The sequence below is a fragment of the Aotus nancymaae genome, unplaced genomic scaffold (genome assembly GCF_030222135.1).
Source record: "Aotus nancymaae isolate 86718 unplaced genomic scaffold, 86718_ANA_hifiasm-v0.15.2.pri h1tg000046l, whole genome shotgun sequence".
Taxonomy (NCBI): Eukaryota; Metazoa; Chordata; class Mammalia; order Primates; family Aotidae; genus Aotus; species Aotus nancymaae.
The window spans coordinates 28,732,130-28,756,234 of NW_026988460.1; the positions used below are offsets into that span (position 1 = coordinate 28,732,130).

General features: G+C 45.5%; 1 non-coding gene and 1 pseudogene across 1 annotated transcript; both read left to right on the forward strand.

Moving 5' to 3' along the window:
- The first annotated feature begins 424 nt into the window (after positions 1-424).
- Positions 425-531, forward strand: LOC135268923 (U6 spliceosomal RNA). The gene has a single exon (XR_010337263.1). It is a non-coding gene; the product is annotated as a U6 spliceosomal RNA (small nuclear RNA).
- An 18,769-nt stretch (positions 532-19,300) lies between these two features.
- LOC105733387 (proline-rich protein 23E-like) lies at positions 19,301-20,142 on the forward strand (annotated as a pseudogene).
- Positions 20,143-24,105: the final 3,963 nt, after the last annotated feature.

The following is a 24,105-nucleotide window of genomic DNA, read 5'->3' on the forward strand; positions in this document are numbered from 1 at the left end:
TGCTCTGATCAGGCCTCCAATAGATGGGATAAGGCCCACTTAAATTGTAGAGGGCAATCCACTTTACTTAGTCTACATATTTAAATGTTAATCTCATCTAAAAACACCCTCACAGCAACACCCAGAATAACGTTTGACCAAATATCTGGGAACCCTGTGGCCCAGTCAAGTTGATACATAAAATTAACTGTTACAGTGTAAAGCACATGTGAGAAAATCAGTTTGAGGCAGGTGAAAGAACACTTTGCCTGTCATAACAGGAGAGCAGTCCCTGAATGTACTAAATGTGAAACCGTAAGTGAGCGTCCTTGTCAGTGGGATGTGGCAGGACTGTGGCATAATAAAAAATAAATATCTGGTCTTTGTCTTGGCATGGAGTTCCTAAAACACTTGGAATCTCCTGAGTGATAAGAATGTCTTCTGTGTGCTTGCTTTGGCAGCACAGATACTAAAATTGGAATGATACAGAGAAGATTAGCATGGCTTCTGTGCAAATATGACATGCAAATTCATGAAGTATTTCATTAATTAAAAAAAAATGTCTTTTGTAAGCTAGTGAGATGATTGGTGGATGGGATCCCCTACATAGCTTCAGGATCAGGGCTGATCACCAGAAAGACCAAACCATGACTAGAGGATTGGGAATTTCAGAACCACCCCACAACTTCCAGGAAGGGGAAAGAGGCTAGAAATTGACAGCAATTATCCATGGTCAATTATTTCATCAATCATGCCCATGTAACAAGGCCTCCATAAAGCCCCCTAAACAATGGGGTTTGGAGAGCTTCCAGGTTGGTGAACACATGGAAGTGCTGGGAAGTGTGTGTCCAGCAAGGGTGTGGAAACACCGCACCCCTTCCAAGGCTTTGCCATATGCATCTCTCCCATCCGGCTGTTCCTGAGTTGCCGTCTTTATCACAAGCCAGGAATGGTGAGTGCAGCACTGTGAGTGGTTCTAGTAGACTCTTGAACCTAAGGGGAGAGGGCTGTGGGAATCCCCAAATTTGCAGTTGCCTAGGCAGAAGAGGGTAACCCATTTGTGGCTGGCATCTACAGAAAGGGTAGTCATGTGGGACTGGGCCCTTCAATTGGTGGAGCCCAAGGCTAACTCTGGGTAGTTAGCATAGGAACTGAATTGTTGAATTCCAAGTTAGTATAGAAGAATTGGAGAGTTGGTATCAGGGGGAAGAAGAACCCTGCAAAAACTTATAGGGACTTGTATTTTCTTTGTGAAGTAAGAGGTAAGGTCGTCTAACAAGACAGAACCTGGTTCAATAATACAAGGAAGATATAAATAATAAAAGTAAGAAGTACAGCTCTATTGGGAGGCAGTGTGGTGTGGTGGCTGATGGGGGGAGCTGGAAGACTGATGCCACCCTCACCATGTTACTAACTGGTGACCTTGGGAGGTCACTTATTCACCCTCTGTCTCTGTGTTCTCATCTGTAAGATGGGGGAGAATTGTAGGCTTGAAGTTCTTGTGACAAATACATGAAGGATTCCACCATGTCCTTAGCTCTCACTAATCAATGATTTGCTTATTTTTAAATATTTGTTTATTTATACTTTTAAAATAACAAATAAAAATTATATTGAGACAATGATGTCTTGATATATGTATACTCATTAATTATTACCTGCCTTTTATAATTATTTGCAGTGACACTGTTTTGTACCTAAAAATCCAAGAGAAGTTGAAAAACTTCTAAAATATTTTTAAGAACTGTTACTACGCTGGCAGAGAAAAATCCAAACTTTTCTAAATATCAGCATTAATCAGAAAGAAAATATAATGGATAAGCCTTCAACTGCAAAAGCAAAAAATGCTGAATAAAATATAACAAAAATGAACCCAAAAATTCATATGGAAAAGTAAAAGTCCATGGAAGTGTATAAGGTAGAGGAAGACATTCTCTACCAAACATGTAGACTTATTAGGAAAGCACAATAATTAAAGACAGTTTGGTATCATAGTAGGAATTTTTGTTAAAAAAATTAATGAAGTAGTGTAAAACAGCTCTGATCCTAGATGAGAACACTGGTATGCCACAGAGATGCCATAATAAATTGTCAGTGAAACAACAGACTTTTATGTAAATGGTTCTGGGAAATTGTCTATTTAGATGGAAATTTAAAAATTCATTCCCCTATATCACACCATGCACAAGAATAAATTCTAAATGGATTAAGTGCCTAAATTTGAAACATGTTTAACATTAGAGGAATCAAATGAGAAAATATCTTAGTGACATTGTTGTAGGGAAAAACTTCTTGAACAAGACATAAAGGATAAGATTAATTAATTTTACTACATTAAAATGGAAGCTTTTAGGTGATAAGAGACACCAATGACAAAGCAAACAGATATGCCCCAGAAGGAAGAAGACACATGCAATGTCCAAAACCAACGGAGACTTAGTCCCCAGCTGACAGAAGAACTCCTACAACTCAGCAGGAAAAAGACAAAAATCTGCACAGAAAAATAAGCAGAGACTAGAAACAGGCAATTCAGAGGAGAAGAAATCTAAATGACAAAAAAAAAAACACACATGAAAACATAATGAAGCCCATTAAAACACAGGAAATGCATATTAAAACTATCATAAGATGTTATTCCATACCCATCACCTCTGCAAAATGTATAAAGTGTGACAGTAAGCAAGTGTTGGTGGAATGTGGAGGAGTGGGAACTCTGGTGCCTGCTGGTGGAGTTTAAACTGGCACAGCCACTTTGGAGAACAATTTGGTATTTTCTAGTAAAGCTGAAGATACACATAGCTCATGGCCTAGAAATTCCACTTCTAAGTATCCAGCCTAGAGAACCTCTGAAGTATGTGTAGGAGGAGAAATATTCAAGGATGTTTGCTATTTGCAATGATTAAAAATAACAGTAATAACATGAAAACAACCTAAATGTTCATCAGCAGGAAACTGGGTATGTGAATCACCAACTGTGGGATTTTCATGCAGCAATGAACACGAGTAAAATACCTTTTCATTGATATATCTCAAAAATCTAACGCTGGTAGAAAAAACGTTAACAAACAAGTTAACAAACAAGATTTACAGTGTGATATGTAAAGTTTTAATGAATGTAAAACAATTCCACACATTGTTTAGAGACACATGCACGTTTAGTGAAAGTGTACAATTGGATGGCAGTTAGCAAAAGAGGTGAGTTGTGGGGAGAGAGATTGGAGAAGAGCAAAAAGAGCTTAAGTGTAATTTTTAAAAAAATCTCAAATAAATTGTGCCAAAATACTAAATTTGTTAAATTTGTCAAATTGTAGTGGTAAGTATTCATTATCTTGTTCTCATTACTTTTCAGTGTTTAGAGATATTTCCTAATAAGAATGAAAATAGATGAACTAAGTCATAAACCCTGAACTCTAGAAGAAGAATAGCAACAGCAAAAATGGTGAAAAAGGAAGGATAAAATTAATAAACTGAAAAGCAGAACATGCCTTTGTATTTTTAAATTTCATTAGTGTTTATCAGGAAAACCCAAAGCTTATTCTTTTGAAAAGACTCACAAAATTGGCAATTGGCCAATCTTCATAAAAGAGAGAGAAAGACAGAGAGAAACGGGAGGGAGGGGCACACAAATTCATACCCGGAAAATGGAATTCAAGTTTAGGTAATAAGGAGAATTTTTAGAATTGTAAGAACATGCTATGTACAATTATTATTATTATATTGTTAATGCCTAATTAAATAGCCAATTTTCTAGGAAAATATAAATCATCAAAATCAGCCCAAGAAAAAGTAGACAATTTGAAAAGCTCAATAAGCTTAAAATACACTAAAAGTGTAACTGATGATTTATCTGTAAAATAACATCATGATGAGATGGGTTTGTAGGAATATTCTACCAAGCTATCTCATGCCACTGTTTCAGAATGTGGAAAAAATAAAGGACACCATGAGAAGCAGGCTGTGACCAGTACTGCTGGGTAACACCCTCAATCTCACTTTTGGTCCTTCATGCCTTTTTATCTCCACCAAGAGAGGCTGGAAAAATGAAATACTTTTCCTGTCTTCTTTGCAGGTAGAGGTTCCTATATGACAGTTCTGGCCTGTGAAACACAAGCAGAAATGTTCTGGGAGGTTCAGGGAAAGCCTCCACCTTACTGGCCAAAGGCATTAGGCCATTTGATGTGTCTCCAGCCCCAGCCCCTTGCCATGGACACAATGTCTGGCGCTGAGCTGGTCGCCTTGCAACCATGGATGAAAGATGATGGTCCAGGCCTGAACGGATGCCTAAAGACATGTAAGCAGCCTCTGCCTCTACACTTCTCATCTCAGATGCTGCTGAAAGATTTTGTTATTTGTTTTTGTTCCTTATGGCTGAGTCGTTTCTAAAATAAGCACAAACCTGTTAGAAAACCCAAATCAAGGACACCATAAGAAAGTACAGCTGATCTTATATATAAACAGATGGGCATAATCCCAAATGAAACATTAGCAAGTCAAGTTCAGCAGTGCTTTAAAGAAAACACCAAGTAAAGAAAACTTACCTATGGTAAGTACAAATAAGGTACAAGATCAACTCCAAAAATCAAAAGCCCAAAACTGTAAGGATAATTTCACATGGGAAAAGTCACAATGTCATTCACTTCATTAATAGACTGGAGAAAAGCCACATATTTATCTCAATCAATGATGAAAAAAAAATTGGTGAGATCCAAAACTCATTCACAGTAAGCATTTGTGGTGAACCACGTATAGATGTTATCTTCTTCCATTGAGTAGAACTTCTACCAGAAATCCGCAGCGAACGTCGTACTCTGGGAACAGGAGCACAATGCCCGCTGGAGGGAGGAGGTGTGCAAGGGTATGTGCTCCTGCTGGTACTACTCCATATCAGCTTGAGTGGATGCAAGTTAACAAGAAAAAAGAATAAGCACAGGTTTTGGAAAGGGAGAGAAATAATTGTCATTATTTATAGGCAATATAGTCGCATATCCAGAAAATCTAACAGATTCTACAAGGAGGCAACCCTTCTGTGGCCTCTTTTTCACAGTTGTAGATTAGAAATATCATTAGTACATACCCCAAGGTGTTGTTAATTAAGTTTATACATGCGAAGAACTTAGAGTGGTGCCCTGAACACGGTAAGTACAAATAAGGTACAAGATCAACTCCAAAAATCAATAACATTTCTATTGACTAATAATAACTAATTAAAATTTTTTTTAGAAATTGAAAGCCCATTTGCAGTAGCAACCAAACTTATATATACCTAGAAATAAACCTAACCAAAGATGTGATTTCTTAGACAGTAGATGACAAAATCCCATTAAGGCAGTGATCTACAACCTTCATGACACCAAAGACCGGTTTTGTGGAAGACAGATTTTCCACAGATGGGGAGAGGGGAGATGGTTTCAGGATGAAACTGTTCCACCGCAGATCATCAGACATTGGATTCTCATAAGGAGCATGAAACCTAGATCCTTCGCATGCACAGTCCACAATAGGGCTCGAAACTCCCATGAGAATCTAATGCCAAGAATCTAATGATCTGGCAGGAGGCGGAGCTCAGGGGGTAATGCTGGCTCCCGTGCCACTCACCTCCTGCTGTGCAGCCTGGTTCCTAATGGGCCATGGACCAGTACCAGTCTGTGGCCCAGGGGTTGGGGACCCCTGCATTAAGGGACTGCTACGATCTGAATGTTTATGCTACCCCTCCCAAATTCATATGTTTAAACCTAATCACCAACGTGATGGCTTAGGAGGTGGGGCCTTTGAGAAGTGATGAGACCATGGGGGTGGAGTCATCGTGAATGTGATTTGTACCCTTATAAAAGCAACTTCAGGGAGCTGCCTGGTCCCTTTTACCACCATGTGAGGACAGCAAGAAGACACCTTCTATGAAGCAGGAAGACTTCATGTGACACCATAACTGCTAGCTCCTTGATCTTGGACTTCCCAGCTTCCAGAACTGTGAGAAATAAATTTCTGCTGTTTATAGTCACCCTGTTTAAGGTATTTTGTTATAGCAGCCTGAATGGACTAAGATGGGGTCCATACAGAAGACTTGAACAAATGCAGGGCTGAAGCATGCCCGAGGGGTGTCATGGAATATGCCATCGCCCTCCAGAGCAAGTCAGGGATTCAGTGCATGTCACATAAGCGTTCTTCCTAGAATGCACCCAGCTGGTTCTCAGCTGAATGTGGAAAGAGTGAAAATCCATGGATAACATAAAACAGGATTTCAGAACAGAGCAAGGAGGCCCAAAGTCACCTGTATAAGGAACTTGCTTCCTCCTATGGGTGTATCTTGGTCATTAAGTGGAATTGCTGGTGCACACAGGCCCCACATCAGACCCTGATCCCCAGTGTTTAGTGGTCCTCCCAAAGGATATACCAATTAATGGCACTAACAGAGGATGACGACTCCTTCCCTAACACAGTGGATTTTCTGTATTTTTAATATTTGACAATTTAATTGAAAAATAATGTCTCACTCTTTTAAAACTTATCAAGTGCTTACCTACTCTCTCAGGGCAGCTGGCAGGATCAGGGCACCTGCTTTTCTATTAGAGTGCTGGGCCCAGTGGCTTTAAGGTATGTAGTCACATAAATACAGAACTATCAGGTATAGAGCCTGGAGAGAAACTGCTGGATCCATGCGCAGCTCTACTTTGCTGCTATTGCCAAACATGCTTCCAAGTGATGTGCCTATCTGCACTCCTACCACACAGGGGCCTTCTGGTTACTCTACACCAGTGTCAACTCTTAGTATTGTCAGACTTTCATTTCAGCCATGCTAGCTATGCAGCAGCATTTCACTGTGGTTTCAATGTGCATTTCTGCAGTTATCACAATGAGGCGGGGCACCTTTTCATAAGTTTATTGGTAGTTGCATAAGCTCCTTGTGAGGTGTCTGTTAAAATCTCCTGCTTTCCCCCTGGGCTCTGTGTCTTCTTTGTATTTTTATTGATATGAAGGTCTTGGAATACATTCAGGATTGCAGTCCCTTGTCAGTCTGTGCACTGCGGGTATCTTCTCACTCTGTGACTTGCCTGTCACCCTCTCCCTGTAACTTTACACCTACTTGCTGGTCTCACCTACACCTTTATTGGGCTTTATTGAGGGACATCTCCAACTCGTTTCATCCCTGGAGGGAGCTCTATTCCTTTTCTTCCATCAGGATGTCTACATTTTCCACTAGTGGCCTATGTATCTCTCTCCTCCAGCTTAGAGCCCTGCTTTTTGCTCCATAACCCCAGTCTAAACTCCAAGCCCCAGCCCTCCCCTCACACACAACACTGAACATGCAAACACACATGTGCACACACAGGCCTCCTGGGATATGTGACTCCTGCTGGATTTGACAGAAGATTGGTTGGTAGATGAAGAATGCCAGGGTTTACCTGGGAGCAAGAAGCTCTGTGGGTGCCCTCCTGAGAAGCAAGTGAAGTCACTGAAACGTTCGAGGCCTGCTTCCCCAAAGCCTGCCTTGCCCATGCTCTGCCTGCCTACCAAGCTGCTCCTCCTCCCTCTCCTCGTGGCCACCCCTGGATGTCCTCCTAGTCCCTCCCAAACTTTTTTTTTTTCCCCATCAGCTTGTGGTATAATTTATACACAGTGAAATTCATCTATTTTAGGTGTCAAGTTTGAGTTTTGACAAGTAAACTCAGCCACATAGCCAGCACCATGACTGAGGGGTAGAATGTTTCCATCACTGCCTCAGGCCCCTCCCTGCCCCGGCAACCACCGTCTGTGTCCTGTCACTAGAGTCGAGCTGGGAGCTGCCTTTCTGTGCTTTCCATGGTCCTGAAATGGAGGTGGGCTAATGGTGTCTACTTCTGCGGTGGCAGAAAGAAATTCAAATGAGATTTATAGAAATGAAACCATGTGAAAAGAAGTAGAAGATCTATCTTCAACTTTGAAATCTATACTTATCATGCCCTGCCCTGAAACAGGGTCCACTTTGTAGAGCCCTGAAGGGCCTGGGTGAGAAAGTCTTCCTTCAGGGGCTCAGGCTGCAGCCCCGAGAAGGGCTTCTGAGGGAGTGAGGTGCTCCTGCACCTTCACAGGAGTAAAGGAAACCAGGTTCCAGTCAGTGGTTGCAAGTCCAGAAGCAGAAGGCCAGGGCTTGGATTCCAGGTCTAGGTGAGTGCTCTGAAACACTGCAGAAAGGATTTCCGTTGTGCAGGCTGGGGTCCCACATCCTCCATCCTCGAATGCCCGGGCTTTCCTTGCCCCTGTGGGGAAGGCAGGGCCGACACCTGCATTCATACAGGATGAGCACATTTGGAAGCCTGAGAGCCTCGGGAGATCCAGCACTTGAGAGAAAAAACTGCTTCCTAAGCATTTCCAAACTGAGTTTTAATATGTAGCGAGACAGAAACTGTAGCAATGGGGTAAAAACAACTGGTCTCTGGAGTGAGGGATGGTCTGGGGTTAGAGGGTGGTTGTCATCATAAACAGTGAGTGCAGGGGTTGTCTGTGAAGAGAGAGCAGTTCTGCTTCTTGATTTGGGTGGAGGTTCCGTGAATCACCCCACGATGAGAGGCAAGGAACTAAGTCCTCATCATGCCAGCCCCAGCGTCCTGGTTCAGGCGTGCCATTGCGCTATAGGATGCAATCACTGGGGGAAGCTGGGAAGGGCACACAACCACTCTACCATCTTTCCAACTTCCTATGAACCTATAATTATGTTAAAACTAAAAAAAAGGGACAGTAGTGAGTTAAGCGTGCAGTACTGAATAGAGAGATTTTCATCATAAGCTGCATCACTGGGGAAGTGCAGGATGAGATTGAGAGGGACTTTCTTCCACACAGGGAGGTCAGCAAGAGGAGGATGGTGTGGAAACTGACTGGGTCCCAGAAGGGGGACCAGAGTGTCCCCTCAGTCCCTCCACCTTCACCAGTCCTAGGAGCAGCAAGATGTTGCAAAAACCAGGCAAGTTGAGAAGGCACCTGGAAGCCTTCATGCCTCTTAGAAGAACCTTGTGTTCCATCCAGTGCCAGAACCCATGCCCTGCCTGGAGAGGCATCTGAGAATGTAGGTGTTGGGCTTGAGGGTGGATCACAGAATCCCACACACCTTTGGTAAAACAGCCAAAACCCCTGAATACAGAGCAGGTGTGGAAAGACTGGGTAGATAAGTGGGCCAGGAGCAGCTGGCATCAGGTTGAGGAGCCCTCCTCACCGCAGCCACAGCAGTGACCAGGGACATGAGAAGTGGACAGCAGTTCCCCAAAGCCAAGAGACTGGAGGCCCACCCTGGATCAGAAGGTGCCAGGCTGCAGTGCCCAGAGCCAGCTGATGCAAGTATCCTCAGGAGAAGCTGCAAGCAGCCCAGAGCAACTCGCATCTCTCCTGGCCAAGGGGCGAGGGGGCAGCCTGTGAGGTTGATAGAATGGTCATCCAAGAGAAGACAGTTAAAAAGCAACTCTGTCTCATTAAAAGTGTCAATATTAAGTGCTTTCTGCTGAAAACAAAGTTGCCCTAGTATTGGGAGGAAAGCTGACACAGGTGAGGGATAGATATGGGGTCTCTGCCACAGGACCAGCCTCCACACTCACCGAATCCCCTCGCCGGTGATGCTGGGGCTCAGCCGGCTGCCCAGACCCTGCAGGCAATGGGCCACTCAACAGCTCTCAAGATTTCACTGGCACTTCACACACAGCCAAAGCCAATGTCCAGGTGATTCCCTCACACCTGTTCCACTCCAAGGTTCCTGACCTCAGAGGAGGGCCCTCCTCCTCGTGATCTGTGCAAGCCAGAAGTTGGGGGCCATCCTTGATATCTTATCTGTTCTCCCCTTACACTCACTCCATCAGAAAGCCTGGCTGCTCCTCCTCACAAAACCCATCATGGAACAATCCACTTCCCTAGAACTCGCTGCTCCCACTCTGATCTACCTCCTGCTAGGATCTCAAGCCTCCTAACTGGAATCTGCATAACCACAGTAAATTCTCCCTCCTAAAAAAAAATGCACAATCATTTCTTAATAGAACTGAGCATTCATAGATAAATTTCCTATATCATCTCCAAACTGTTTTATATAATTATTTGAATCTAGTTCTTAGCAAGGTCCACACATAGTATGTAGTTGTTATGTCTTTTGTCCAGAAAAGTCTCTCCTCATTTTTTTTTAAATGCAATGACACAGTGCAGAAACCAACTCAGTATCCCACATGCTGCCTCCTCTTCTTGCTTCCTTGTGGTGTCCTCTAGCTTGTTCTTATATCCCCTTGATTTCCTGCAAGAGGAAGTTATCTCTGGGACCACACCCGTCCAATACTATAGCCACTAGCCAAAAAGAGCTATTTAAATTAAAATAAAATGAAATGTAAAATCAGTTTTAATTTTAATAAAATCCAGTTATGTCATTCTCCATTAAAGTACTCAATAGTCACATATGCCTTGGGCTGCCTTACCACACAATATGGATACAAACGTTTCAGAATCATGGACGTTCTATTGGACACTGCTGTTATAGAGTTTGGATTAGATTCAGATTTGACTTTCTTGGCAAGAGTCTTCCACTGGTGGCATCATGTGCTTCATATCACACCTACCAGGAGGTATGCAGTGCCCAGCCATCACACTAAGATGGGGACGGTGGGCTCAGTGATGACAGCTCGATTCCTCCATCATAAATCTCTGCCTTTTAGCTAACAGTCTCCATTACTGATGATCATTGTCTGAATTAATTATTTCATCTGAATTTGGAAAACGGTGATTTTTAAAAATTCTTTCATTTCTTCCATATTTATTATGGACCACAATCTTCCTATAAGAAAAAATTTAGAGAGAGATTTTTAAATTCAAAGCTAATTGCTACTTACCTGCTTATACCCTTCAATAGCTTCCCCCAAATCGTAGGACAGGGCCACGTTTTTTTGTGTGTGTGTGTGACAGATTCTCACTCTGTCAGATTTGTGACAGATTGTCACTCTCCAGGCTGGAGTGCAGTGGCACAATCTTGGCTCACTGCAACCTCTGCCTCCCGGGTTCAAGTGATTCTCATGCCTCAGCCTTACAAGTAGCGGGGATTACATGTGCGCACCACTACACCCAGCTAATTTTTGTATTTTTGGTAGAGTTGGGGTTTCGCCATGTTGGCCAGGCTGGTCTCAAACTCCTGACCTCAGGTGATCTGCCCATCTCAGCCTCCCAAAGTGCTAGGATTACAGGTGTGAGCCACCAAGCCCAGTGGGCTCATACTTCTAAGGCCCAGTATAACCTGGCTCTGCCCAGCTCCGTAGCCTGTAATACACAGCCTTGTCCTCTCTACTCCAGCCCCAGGGTCTTTCCAGTCTCCAAGTCATATAGTGCTCCTCCTGCCTCTGTAAAACCTGCTATCTCTGCCTAGAATGCGCTTTCCATTTCCCTTGCTCTCAACCTGGTTAACTCCTACCCAGTCTTCCAGCCTAAAGTCAGAGGCCCCCTCTTTGGAAATGCCTTCTATGCTGCACGGATCAATATGCTTCCTTGTAATGCTTCCTTTGAGCACCCTCTTTCTCCTCCACAGCCCTCGGTACAACATGCAGTTAAATATTCTTTGTGTGTGTTATACTTAACATCTGTTCTTCCCTCACTAGCCTCACGTCCCTCTAGGCATTGACTGTGCCTATCTGGTTCACCATGGTGTCCCCAGCACCAAGGGCCTGGCACACAGGGGGCCTCTATAAAAACCTGTTGAGGGAATTGTTAAATGAGCTGGAGATTGGTAAGTGGGAACAGGAAAAGCTGTGAAAGGAGCTTGTGCTTACAAAAACAGCCAGGGAAGCATCCTATACATATGCCCTGAGTCTTCCTGTGAGGAACTTCCCAGGGCAAATGTCCACACTGCTCAGAGCCTGAATGGGACTCTTACTGGGTTACAGAACATGCAAGCCATGCCCTCAGTACAGTAGATTGAGGGAGACATGGTTGCTGTCCTCCAAGGCCACTTTACCTGGAAGGGCTATGGGTCACAGCTATCCTGGGTAGGGGGAACTGGAGAGTGAACCCAGACTAGTGTAGCAGTAGGAAGTATAAATATTTATATGAGTGCATTATGTATAGTTCAATGCTAACAGATTTGCAAATCTCAGAGAAATGGAATGTTGTAAAGAAATGAACCAAAATTGATTCAAGAAGTGAAGGCCTTTGAGAAGACCACAAACATGAGCAAAGCTAAGTTATGCCTAAAAAACTCTGGGCCCAGATGGTTTTTCCAATGTGCAAATAATTAGTATGTACTAGCCACAGCATGTAAACCAATGCCATGTTAACTTCCAGGTGTGGCTGGGGCTCTCAAAGTGTGGTTGGTTCTCAAACAAGCAGCCTCGGCATCACCAGGGAACTTGCTAGAAATGCAGCTCTGAGCCTCACCACAGACCTAGAGAATCAGATTCTTGGGGATTGGGCCCAGCCCTCCGTGCTGTAATAAGCCCTCTGAGCTAAATGATGTAAAGTCAGAACTCCTGAGGCCAATGGAACAGCTCTACTCTAGTGGTCTGGATTTCTCATCTCTTCTTACCCAGATGTGGTTAATTCTAATTCTGCCTCACAGAGCTGTATGTCCAGATATTTATATTTTTATATTAGGCACCTTATTATTAATCAAAGAATTTTCAGTCCATTTATCTGCATTTTCTCAACTTCATGTTTTGAAACATAGGGTCCTTGCCAAATGATTTATTTTTTTAATTATCAACTCATAGATCCTCATTATCAATACCAGAAAATGCATATAAGTATAAACAAAAAAATATGATAGCCCATGATTCTATCTCCCAAAGATAATCTATGTCATTTTGGTATGCACACTTCCAGATCTTTTTCTTATGCATAGATAACATTTCTTTCCATCACACAAAAAAAGCAATGAGCTTGTATAAACTGCATGGTAACTCGCCTTTTTCATTTCATAATATATCATGGACAATTTTCCTTGTTAATCAATAAACTTTTATTACATTTTTCTCAAAGTCCTTACTGTGTAATTTTCTAAACTAGCCTCCTATTGTTAGGATATTTCACATTGATTAAATGCGTTCATACTGGGAAAGTATGGCGGACAGTGCCCAGCATCTGGTAATTGCTATATAAATAATTGGCTTCAAAATGTGTTAGTAAAAAAGCAACAAAAATATAGAGGAAACTGGCAAATCTACACTCTTCATGGGAGATTTTTTAACACATACTTCCTGAAAAACTCCAAATCAAGTACACAAAAAACAGGGAAAGCTATGAGGATTGGAAGAGCACGATCAAAAAGCTGAAGGTAGATAGGTGGAGATGGACCCAGGAGAGCCTGTCCATCCTTTTATAAGTGTCAGGTGTGTGCGGCACCACAGCAGTGGGAACTCCACACCCTGCACCCATGTGCCTACCGTCACACTGCATTCCCTCCCAGGGTCCTCTCCTGACCAGGGCCCGTGGCTAACCCAAGGGACCCTTCACAGCCTGCTCTCTGCTGTCCCAACATCCTGGCCCTCAGGCTGCAGCAAAGCTCTGCTACTGTGAAACTCAAACCTACCCTTTTAACTAAACCTCCACCATGGCTGCGGTTACTTGGGCCCCCAGGTCCCTGGAGGATGGGACCACCTGACTCAGCCCAGTATCTCCCTGGCCCCAGCTGCAGCCACAGTGGCCTGCAGGCTCCTAGGAGGGGTCTGCTCCCTCCCCGGGGGCCTTGGTAGCTGGGCTTCCCCCTGCCCTTGAGGTCCCCGCTCCCCTCCACATGGTAGGGCTGACTCCCACTCCCTTCAGACTCTCCTCCTGGGGTCGTTGTTCCCTGACTTCAATTGCATGCCCTGCCCATCACCCTGCCAGCGGGCAACACAGTACGGTGAGTGCCTTCGTTTCTGGTATTAAACAGATGGCTGGATTAAGCCCACCAGCCTCTCGCCTAAGACAGCCCCGGAGAGGTGGACCTTTGACAAGGAGCATGATCCCCTCGTCTTGTTGAGTTATACCAGCGGCCTGGCCCCGCCCCTCACGTGACAGTGTTTGGCTCCACCCCCTCACATAAGGGCACCAGGTGCGCGGCCTCGGAACTGCTTCTTGCTCTGGAGCGAGGAGGAGGAGGAGGGGAGGCTGGTGCATCACGGCTGGGGTACAGCACCCCGCCGACCTTGGACTGCGGTGCTGCCGGGACACCCAAGACTGCAGGCTGCTCCTGAGGAGCACTTCAGCACTAGAGAGCCTGCTGGGAGAGTCGGGTGTGTGTGTTCCAGAGATCTCAGGGGAGAGAGCAGCTTTTGTCTGGTGGGGGTGAGTTTTCTTCCCTTTTTCTCGAAAGGGACATCCTGCCTCCCGAACCAAAGCTGACCTTGTTCGTCCGCCTCTTTCCTCAGCATCTGGGGTGCCCTAATCAGTCTTTCCTGTCCCGTTGGCTCTTTGTCTTACAAACAAGCCCAGTCTTCATTACACACACACACACACACACACACACACACACCACACACACCACACACACCCCTCTTCTCCACTCTCCTCTTCCCCACCCTTCCCAGCCTCCAGTCTACGTATCCCTTGTCTCTCCCAGAGCCATGTTTCAGGAGAGCATAATTCAGGCTTCCGCAGTGAGACTCCCCTAACAGAGAAGGAGGCTGGAAGACAAGGGTCAGCTGGTTTGCAGCCTGGGCCTCCACCCATCCGGATCCTGCCTGCTGACACCAGCTGCCAAGTATTTGCCCCTCCCCCGCCTAAGAGTGCCTTTTCAGGGGTTCCCTTCCACTCACAGCTTCTTGTTCCAGATCCACCATACACAATTAAAGGAGAAAAGTAACTTGCAAGGCTTAGGGTGAATTGCACTTTTTAAGCTTTCATCACTTACTGCCAAATTGACCTCTGAAGAATTTTTGCTCCCACTGAGAAGAATTCAGCCAGTTTTCCCATTCAGTACTATCAACCTTTTTCATCTTGGCCAGCCTCAGTGAAAACTGAGAGTCCTTTCTTTGTATTTGGCTCTCACTGGTGTCAGTTTCATACATACAGTGTGGAATCCCGTAGTATCACAGAACTGACATGAAAAGGAGCTGCCTCCTGCCACCCTCTCAAATCTTTTTAGTTAATTATTTGGGTATCTATTTCCATATCTCCAAATAACATGCTAGCACACAGCTTTTAGTCCTAGGCACTATAGAATTTAGCTCATTGTAGAGTTTAGCTCCTTTACACCACCTCAGTATGCTCAGACACACCGGGGATTCCACCAATTCCATCCTCCTGAAGCACTCTCCCTGGGAACCTTCTGACCTGCTCCATCCCAGGCCCCTCACCTCCCTCCTGCATTGAGTCCCTTGTCTTCCTTTTTCTGTGTTTAGCCCCTCTTTTTGATGCTGTATATCCTGTAGTAGTTTTCCCAGAAACGAAGGGTACATGGGAGATAAACTTGTGATCTTGCCTATCTCGAAGTATATTGATTCTAGCCTCACCCTTAATTTACATTTTGCCTGGGTTCAGAATTCTAAGTTGGAAAATAACTTTCCTTTAGAATTTTGAAGGCACTATTCCATTTTCTTTTGGCTTCTAGGACAGATATTGAAGTTCAAAATCATTCCAATTCTGATGCCTTTGTTTTATTTGAGGAATGCAAGACTTTCTTTGTACCTAGTGTTCTCATATTTCACAATAGGATACTTTATGTGGGTCTATTTTCATTTATCTACTGCACCCTGGGTGGGCTCCATTCACTCTGGAAATATCCTTTAGGTCTGGGAACTTTTCTCGAATCATGTATTTGATTAACTCCCCTCCATTTTCAGTTTATTTCTGTAACCCCTGTTATTCAGATGTTAGACATCTAGCAACCCTTTACTTATTTTTCTCCCACTTTTCACTTTTGTGATTTTTTTCTACTTTCTGGGGTATTTCTTCAGCTTCAGTTTCCAGCCCTTGTGTGTTTTATTTTAGCTATTCCATTGTTCCGAGTGCCTTTTCTCCGTGGTGTCCTGTTTTTATTTCAACTATATAGTCTTGTATTTCTGAGGATATTAATTAGTTTTAGAGTTTTTCCCCTCTACGTGTTCTTTGTCCTCCAAGTTTTATTTTTTAGTTTTATTTTGTTTCCTGTCTTTGAGATAGCAGAACTATCTGATCTAATAATGGCTCTATATTTGGTCCAGTTTTGTGCTGGTCTCTAACTTGCATGCTGCAGGCTTTCCTCAGAGTTCAGAGGTGCACAGTTTTTGGCTTATATGCATAAGTGAGGCACTGAAGGGCTGGTCAAGCATACTGAAACTGTGAGTGTGGCTGCAAGGTTTGGCTAGGTCTTGTCTTTGTGGAAATGCCGAAGTTACTACCTTTAGATCTTTCCATTGACTGATTGATTGAGATAGGGTCTCATTCTGTCACCCAGGCTGGAGTGCAGTGTTGTGATCAGAGCTCACTGCAACCACCCTTCTGGGCTCAAGTAAACCTCCTGCTTCAGCCTCTCTAGTAGCTGAGACTACAGGTGTGCGCCACTATGCCCAGCTAATTTGTGTATTTTTTGTGGAGACAGGGTTTCACTATGTTGCCCAGGCTGGTCTCGAACTCCTGGGCTCAGGCGATTCTGCCCACCTTGGCCTCCCAAAGTGCTGGGATTACTTTTAAATGTTAGGTCAGATTTTCTTAAGAAGGCTCTTTTATTTTCCTGCCTGAAGGGAATTGGACTGGCATGCTGGGAGCTGAGAGGAAGAGAGCTGGGGTCTCAGCAGAACGTGAAGGTCTTCTCCCACCCCTGCCTCAGTTTTCAGTCTAGAGGAAATTTTAGTCTATTCTGCTGGAAGAAGAAAGGAGAGGTCACGTGGCCATGTTTGTGGGAGGCGTGTCTCCCAGCTGGCGACTTGTCAGATAGTCCTGGAAAGTCTAACCAGTCTTCTGCATTTAGTCTCATCTTCATCCCACTTCACGTCATCTCCAACCCCATTGCCTGATCCAGGAATTCTACATCTCGGCGGCTCTGCGGTGGAGCGCGAGTGGCTTCTCGGCGTCCCTGCTGCTGGCTGAGGCTTCCGTTCCTCAGCGTCCTCCTTCTGCTCAGTCAGTTCCTGCACGGCCATCTGCTTTCTCACCACCCAAATATCCTTCCTGTTTTCTCTCACATTATAGCTGTTCTTGTGGGCTAATGGCTTGTTAAATTTCCCTTACTGTTTTCATGCTTGAGCTGGGGAGGGGCCCTCATGAGTACATACGTGCAACCTGCCATCTTTACCTAGAAGTTCAGCCCAGCCTTTTCATTTGAATAAGTTTGAACAGCTTTTCTCATGTTTATTGACGTCTCATCTCCCCATCCAGCTTATGTGGCTTTTTGTTGCCATCATTTGGTCATTTCTCAGTGGAGTTGTTCATCGTCTTACTTCTCAATACCAATAACTTTTTGTCTTTTTTCCCCAAAACTGAAGATAATTTCTAACTGCCCCCATTTTGTTAATTGGGGAAATTTTTCTGAGGCAATCTGAGTGTATTCAGAGGTTCCCCATCCTCTGTGCAGTGAGGGTTTTCCACCTCTAACAGAAGGTTGCATCTGTGTGAAAGTAGGCATGAGGCTCACCAATGGGAAGCATTATGTGGGCTCGTCTCCCGGCGGGGGGTGGGACTGCACCCCCTGCTCTCCCTCGCCAGTCTCTGTGGCCTCTGGCATCTGAGGAAGCATCTGAACACCTGTATTCACACCTGGATCCTGTCCACATGCTAAGCTCACAGCAGTCACTTCACATCAGGGACCCCTCAGCTACCTGGGAGGGCAGCTGACTTCTTCTTCCCCTGGGGTGAGGGTATGGCCCCCTGCACCCCTCCCACATCTGTCTTCACATTCACTGTTCTGGGCAGCAAGGGGGCAGAAATGAGCACAGCTCCTCTCTCCCATCAAGCCTGTCCTTCTGGCCTGCCCCTCAGAACGTGTCCTGGAAGGAAGGGGATATGCCGGAGCACCCCATTTCTTTATTCCTTCAGACTTTTTCTTGCTTTAGCCTTGGACTCTGTCCACTCTTAGGAAGCAGGCATTTTGGAAAGCGTATTGGTCATCTACTGCAAAATCACGCTGCATAACAACAACAAAACACCCTCAGAGCATACAGTAAACGCCTATCAGCCCACACACCTGCGGCTTCTTACCAGGACCCAGTGTAAGTGTGGTCTGGCTCTCAGCTGGGGTCAGGCAGGTATCAGCAGGCAGCTGCAGGCCATTTTGGGCCAGTGTTCCTCAGGAGTAGCAAGATTAAAATAACCTGGAGAGCTTGCTTTGCCCAGAACTTCGAGGCTCAGCAGACTGAGCCCACCCCTCCTGGGCTGGCTCACATCTGCAGGTCGAGTGCTATGCCCTCAGCCCTGTGCATATTTTTCTCTTACTCTGGCAAGCTGACCTGGCATGCTCTCACAGCAGTTGCAGAGGCAGTCATCACTGACATCCCCTTCACCCAGAGCCTGAGTGGGTCATGTGACCTGGGGGCGGCCTACATCGAGGGGAAGGATCCAGGTCTCTAATGCAATCAGCTGCCTTAGGAGGTGTTGAGGGACACAGACTTGGATGTGGTTGGTTTCACCAAGACTGACTGTCTTCCCCCAAACCCACGCCTTCCTAGTGCCCTGGTACATCTGTGTGTCTGCCTCACCTGGCACTGTTCTGAGATGTTCCTTCTCTTCACCTCCAACACTTGGTCAAGAAGGATGCTCTAAATGTACCCAAAGCCCACCTGCTCCTCTCCCTCCCACTGCTTCCCCCGATTCTAAGTGCTGTCACCTCTCCCCTGACTCCTGTCCAGCCCCTGACTTTGCTGGTCTCTACCTTCACCCCACTGCAGCCAGAGTGTGCTTCCAAAACAGATGTGCCCACTCACTGACCTTCTGAGGCAGGTCTTGTGGAGGGCACCCTGCCCGGGAGGTAGGTCGAGTCTTCCTCCATCCACAGTGAAGTAGGGGTTCCTTCTCACAGTCCAAGAGGAGCCCCCTTGCCACCAGTTTTCCATGTTTGTGGCTTCAGCCAGGAGGATACAGCTATTTGGGGAATTTGCTTCCTTTTCTTCCTAATACCACCTCAGCCCCACCACAGAGCTTAGCCATCAGTCCTCTGCGGTGCTTGTGTGCCACATTGGGGTAGGGACTGGGGACTCATGAGGATGGGAAGAAATGACTCTTAATTTGGCCCAAGACATTGTCTCAAAAAAAGACTTCATGCCCCCCACGCCCCTCTACCACCATGAGCTACAGAGGGTGCTGTCTTGACCCTCCTGGACCCTCTGGGCTGGCCTCACCCTTCCTGAACCTCTTTTTTGCTCTTCTAACCACTGCTCCACCGTGGGGGAGCCAGGACAGCAAGGCCAACATGTGTCACCAGGCTTGGGGAGAGCAGATCCCTTCAACAATGGGGACAGCCACCTCCTGGGAACTAGCCACACAGAAAAACCTCTCCCATGCCTCCCAGCCCTGGGAGGAAATTCACATACTCAGCTGCCTCAGCCTCCAGGGCGGATGTGGGGTCTGCTCAACACCTCTGTGCCAGTGTGGGAGACGAACTTCTAACTGGCCCAGCCCACTGGCCGGGCAGGCAGACAGCTGTGCCATCCACTCCTGCATGGGCTCCTCCGACAGGCTTACCCAGCCCCATAGGCTTACCCATGGATGCTCCATGGTGGGTATCTCCGGATGGGCCATTCCTTTCCAGATGCTTTAGTGCCTTCAGTGTGGCTGTATTGAAGGGGTACCTCCAGCTTTGACCCCCTCATGGGAAGTCAGTACCTTGATGCCTTGGCCCCCCAGCCTATTTCCTTTCCCCCTCAACCCTCCCACCCACCCCCCAGGATTCCCACCCACCTACTTCTCGGCTCACCCATTCTGGGCAGAGCTACCTCTAGCCACTGCCCCAGGGGGGATGCCAGACGCTAGCCAGCTCAGCCTCCAGGGCTGCAGTTGGTGGGGGAGCATCCAGAGGAGCTCCCTACTTGAAGAGGTGCAAAGTCCCTCCCTCAGAATGGGCCTCCAGGTTGAGCATTTGGGCACCTTTGCCCCCACCCCCGTGAAGCTCAGAGCTCTGCCCTCTGCCCCTTCCCCATTGAAGATTCTCAGTCAGACCCCTGCTGCCCCTGCTCCTCCTCCTGGTCACCCTGTGGGGTCCACTACCACCTCTTTGAATGCCAATCAACCCTCCAGACCCACCCAACAATCAGAGACATGTCTGGTGGAGTCCAGTCAGCTGTGAACTTTTAGTTTTTGGAAGAGTCTCAGATGTGAGCTCACTATCCTTAGTACAGAGCAGATGCTTATGAGCCCATGTAGGGCTGCTCTATTTGGTGTTTTTATTCCTTCTCTTCCCTTCTAACCCTGATACCAGCACCTTTTCTCCTCCCCACCCCTTGTTCTCAGCCAGCACTCTGGTAGATTTGCTATTAAGTTCTCAAATATGCATGCATGCAACCTTGTGAAATGAGCTTTGTTTGCGTGTGTTTTTAAATTACATAAATGACGTGCTATAAAAACTGTTTCTTTGCTCTTTATTGGCAAGCACGATATTTAAGATCAATGCACTGTGCTGTATGTACACTTTGTTTATGGCTTCAACTGCTCTCAAGGACATCATCACCCCCTCTGCTGATGCTGGCTGCCTTCGATTCCCTGCTATAAATATTCCACAGAGAGCTCCGGGAGAATCCCTGATACCACCTCTTAGGGCTTGTATGAACATTTTCCTGAGTCATGGGAAGATGGTGCTTGATTTGGGATGGCCAGCAGGCCCCTCTCCAGAATGGCTTCTTCTGCTGCCCACCTCAGCAGTGCCTGCACACTGTGCCCTCTTGCTGGAAACCTGCTCTGACTGCCTCTGTGTGGATAGGCACAAAGTGGCAAGCTATTGTTTCGATTTGACTTCCTGTCAGCCCTTTGGCCTCCTCTGTCTGTAAGTTACATAGAGTATCTTTCAGTCGTTTTCAGGATTGTAAATTGTGGATATCCATTTTCATTCTTAGACCATGCAAATGTCTCCTCTGTGTCTGTCCACAAATATGATCAATGCCAGGGGTTCTCAAAGTGCCCCCAAACCCAGCATCAGCATCGCCTGGGAACTTGTGTGAAAGGCACATTTTCCAGCCCCACCCGAGATTCTGATTCACAGATTCCAGATTTTGGGCTGATAACCTGTTTTAAATCCACCAGATGATTCTGATGCATGCTCAGATTGCTGCTATTTCTCAATTTAAAAAAATTATATGTATACATATGTTTTATCTTTGTATTTTATTTCTATATTATATATGATGTTACTATTTATATATTTATTTAAAAATATATGTGTCCTTGTAGTAAGTCCTCCTTTTTTTTCCCTTGTTTTCCTTCCTTCTTGCTTTGCTTTAGAAGACCCAAACACAACCATGAAAGTCCTCTGTCTCTTTGAGGGTGTACAGATCCCCTCTGTTTTTAAGTATCCTTACAGTTTTCCCTGGAAGTCCCCTAGGAGTCCATCCTCATAGATAATGTTACACAGGGACCTGAACTTATTTTTCTCCAGGTCACTACCAGGTCCAGTGCTATTAAACAGAGCATCTTCCCTGTTAATTTGAGGGCTCATCTGTTTGTGTGCCCAGAGGTCTGTTCCTGAGCACTCCAGGCTATGCCCCGGTCTGTCCCTCCATTCACTCTACTTCTGTTTGTTATATTTCAATTCATGTTGGTATCTGCTAGTCCAAGTCCACCCCCTTGTTGTTCTGATCATTGTTCTGTCTTTAAGTTCATTAGTTCTTGTTTTCTGCATTTGGCTGTGGAGCCCTTTTTGCTCTACTTTTTCAGACTTGACAGTGATTTGTAGTTCTTTTCTTCCATATAAATTTTGAAGTGAATTTGTCTAATGCCTTGAAAGAAATCCAACTAGATTGATTAGGATAAAAATGCATAGATTAAGTTAGGAAAAATTGACATCTATCTTGTTAACTTGCTCTATTCATGAGCATGTTGTATTTATTCTCTTGTGATCTTAGTGGTGTTTGTTTTCCTTTAAAGCATTTATTTCTAGACATTTATGTTTCATTTTTAATTTAAAAAATTTCAATTGCAATCTTACAAGTTCTCAGTTTATTCTGTCAGGCCTTATGAGATAATTATCATACATGAAATAATTCTTTCAGTAAATGTGCATAGAGCATCCAAGGTGTGCCAGGCATTGTCACAAGTGCTGGAATAAGAGTAGTCCAGAAAAGTAAGTTCTTACTCTAACGAAGCCTTCCATCTATCTGAGAAGAGGCGGTAAACAAATAAATACTGGCTGGTGGTAAGTCCTGTGAAAGAAAGTTAGAGTAAGGAGGATGCAGAGTGATGGTGAGTGGGCTCGGGGAAATCCTCACCAAAAAAAGCGACTTGAGCAGAAGCCAGAAGGAAGGGGGTGGAGTGGAGGAGAGGGAGGAGTGCCCTTGCCTCATTCGAGGAACAGCAGGGAGGCCAGTGTGGTCAGAATGTGGGCAGCAGTGGTGGAAACAATGTCCGTCACAGGAGTTGGAGGGTTTGCACAGAAGAGTGAGGAAACCCACCTCGGGCTGATGCTGTGAGACCAGACTGAAGGTGGAGGAGGCAGCACAGAAATGGAGACCAGTCGGAAGGCTGAGAGTCTAGGTGAGGTGAAGATGGCTCGCCCCGGTGGTGGCTGTGAGGAAGGTACAGAGTGGCTGAATTCCGGATATACTCTGATGGTGGAAATGAAACATGCTGCTGTGTTGGGTGTAGGGCTTGCCAGAGAGAAGTAAAATGACCAAGACCATTTGTTCTGAGCTCCTTGAAGCACAGAGCTCCACTTATAGAGATAAGAATGGCTCACGGGGAAGCAGGAGGAAGGACCTGGAGCTCCGTTTGGGGCATGTTGATTCTGAGATGCCTTCTTCAGCAAAATAAGGTTATTGTGTAGGCAGTTGGATGTGAGTCCAGAATGGGGAGGGCTGGTCTGGGTGCACATTTGAGAGTTAGCACAGATGGTTTTCAGGTGTTGGAAGTAGATGAGATTCCCTAGGGAGTATGTGCCAGGCGGGGAGGAAGAGGGACAAAGACTGAGGCTCTGGATTCTCCTACATTTGGAAGTTGAGAAGATAGGGAGAAACAAGCACAGCGAGTGGGATAGGAAAAAGGAGAGTGAACGCATTGCGAGAACAGCATTCCTACCGTGCCAACTGCTGCCAGCAGAGTGATTCAGACCAGGGCTGGCTTTGGGTTGGAGATGGCAGGGGCCATTAGTGACTTTAATGAGAATATTTTTGGTGGATGATGAGAACTTATTTGATTGAGTTCAAATAAGCATGAGTCATATTAGATGTTAACACTGGAGTAAGTGGAGTGAGGAAAAACATTCTCTGCACAATTTTTCCAACTCTTCTGTAAATCTAAAGGTAGCTCAGAATCTTCAAGTTCTAAAAAATAAGTCACATGAAAAAATAGTAATGATAATTAGCAGAATGAGAGCAAAGAAGCAGAGATGGGATTGCAGGAATTTTTTCATAAGGGTTTTTCGTAAAGGGCAAGAGAAACACAGAGTGGATGCTGGAGGGAGAGGAGCAGCCGAAGGGCGGAGAAGACGGGGCACACGACAGCATGTTTTCATGCCCACGTGGAGGCTCCGTGGAATGGAGAAGTGCTGTCAAAGCACAGGAAGGGAACATTGCAGGTGTGAAGTCTGTTGGTCTGTTGGAGGAAGTAAAGTCATTGCATAGATGAGTAGCAGGGGAAATGGACCCAGAAGACACAGGCAGTTTGATTGCTTGAGGCTCATGGTCATGAGTTTAGGATGAGACCCATCAGCATGGTGATGGGTCTTTGTCTAGCTGTGTTTACCTCCATGAGTACAAGTACAGAGTAGATGGAGGGTTGGGTTTGGTTGGGGCCAGATCTTGCCAAGTGGGCCAGAAAAAGAAAGACGTGAGGCATGAGGATGATTAAACAGTGTGGTGGAACATGATGTGTCAGGAGGGTGAGGAAACCCTCCCAGGGCCAGTGATGGTGGAAAGAAGGCAGGTTCAGTAAAGTGGAGTTTTGAATTACTCAGAGGATCATTGGAGTGGAGGGCTACTAGACAAAGTCAAGTGGGTAGGTAGGGGTTACGGGTTGGAAATGCTAAATTCATTTAAAAATGGGTATAGCTATTGGTAATGAAAAGATGCAGGTTTGGGCATGGGAGTGGGTGGTTGAGATAGTTTGGTGGTG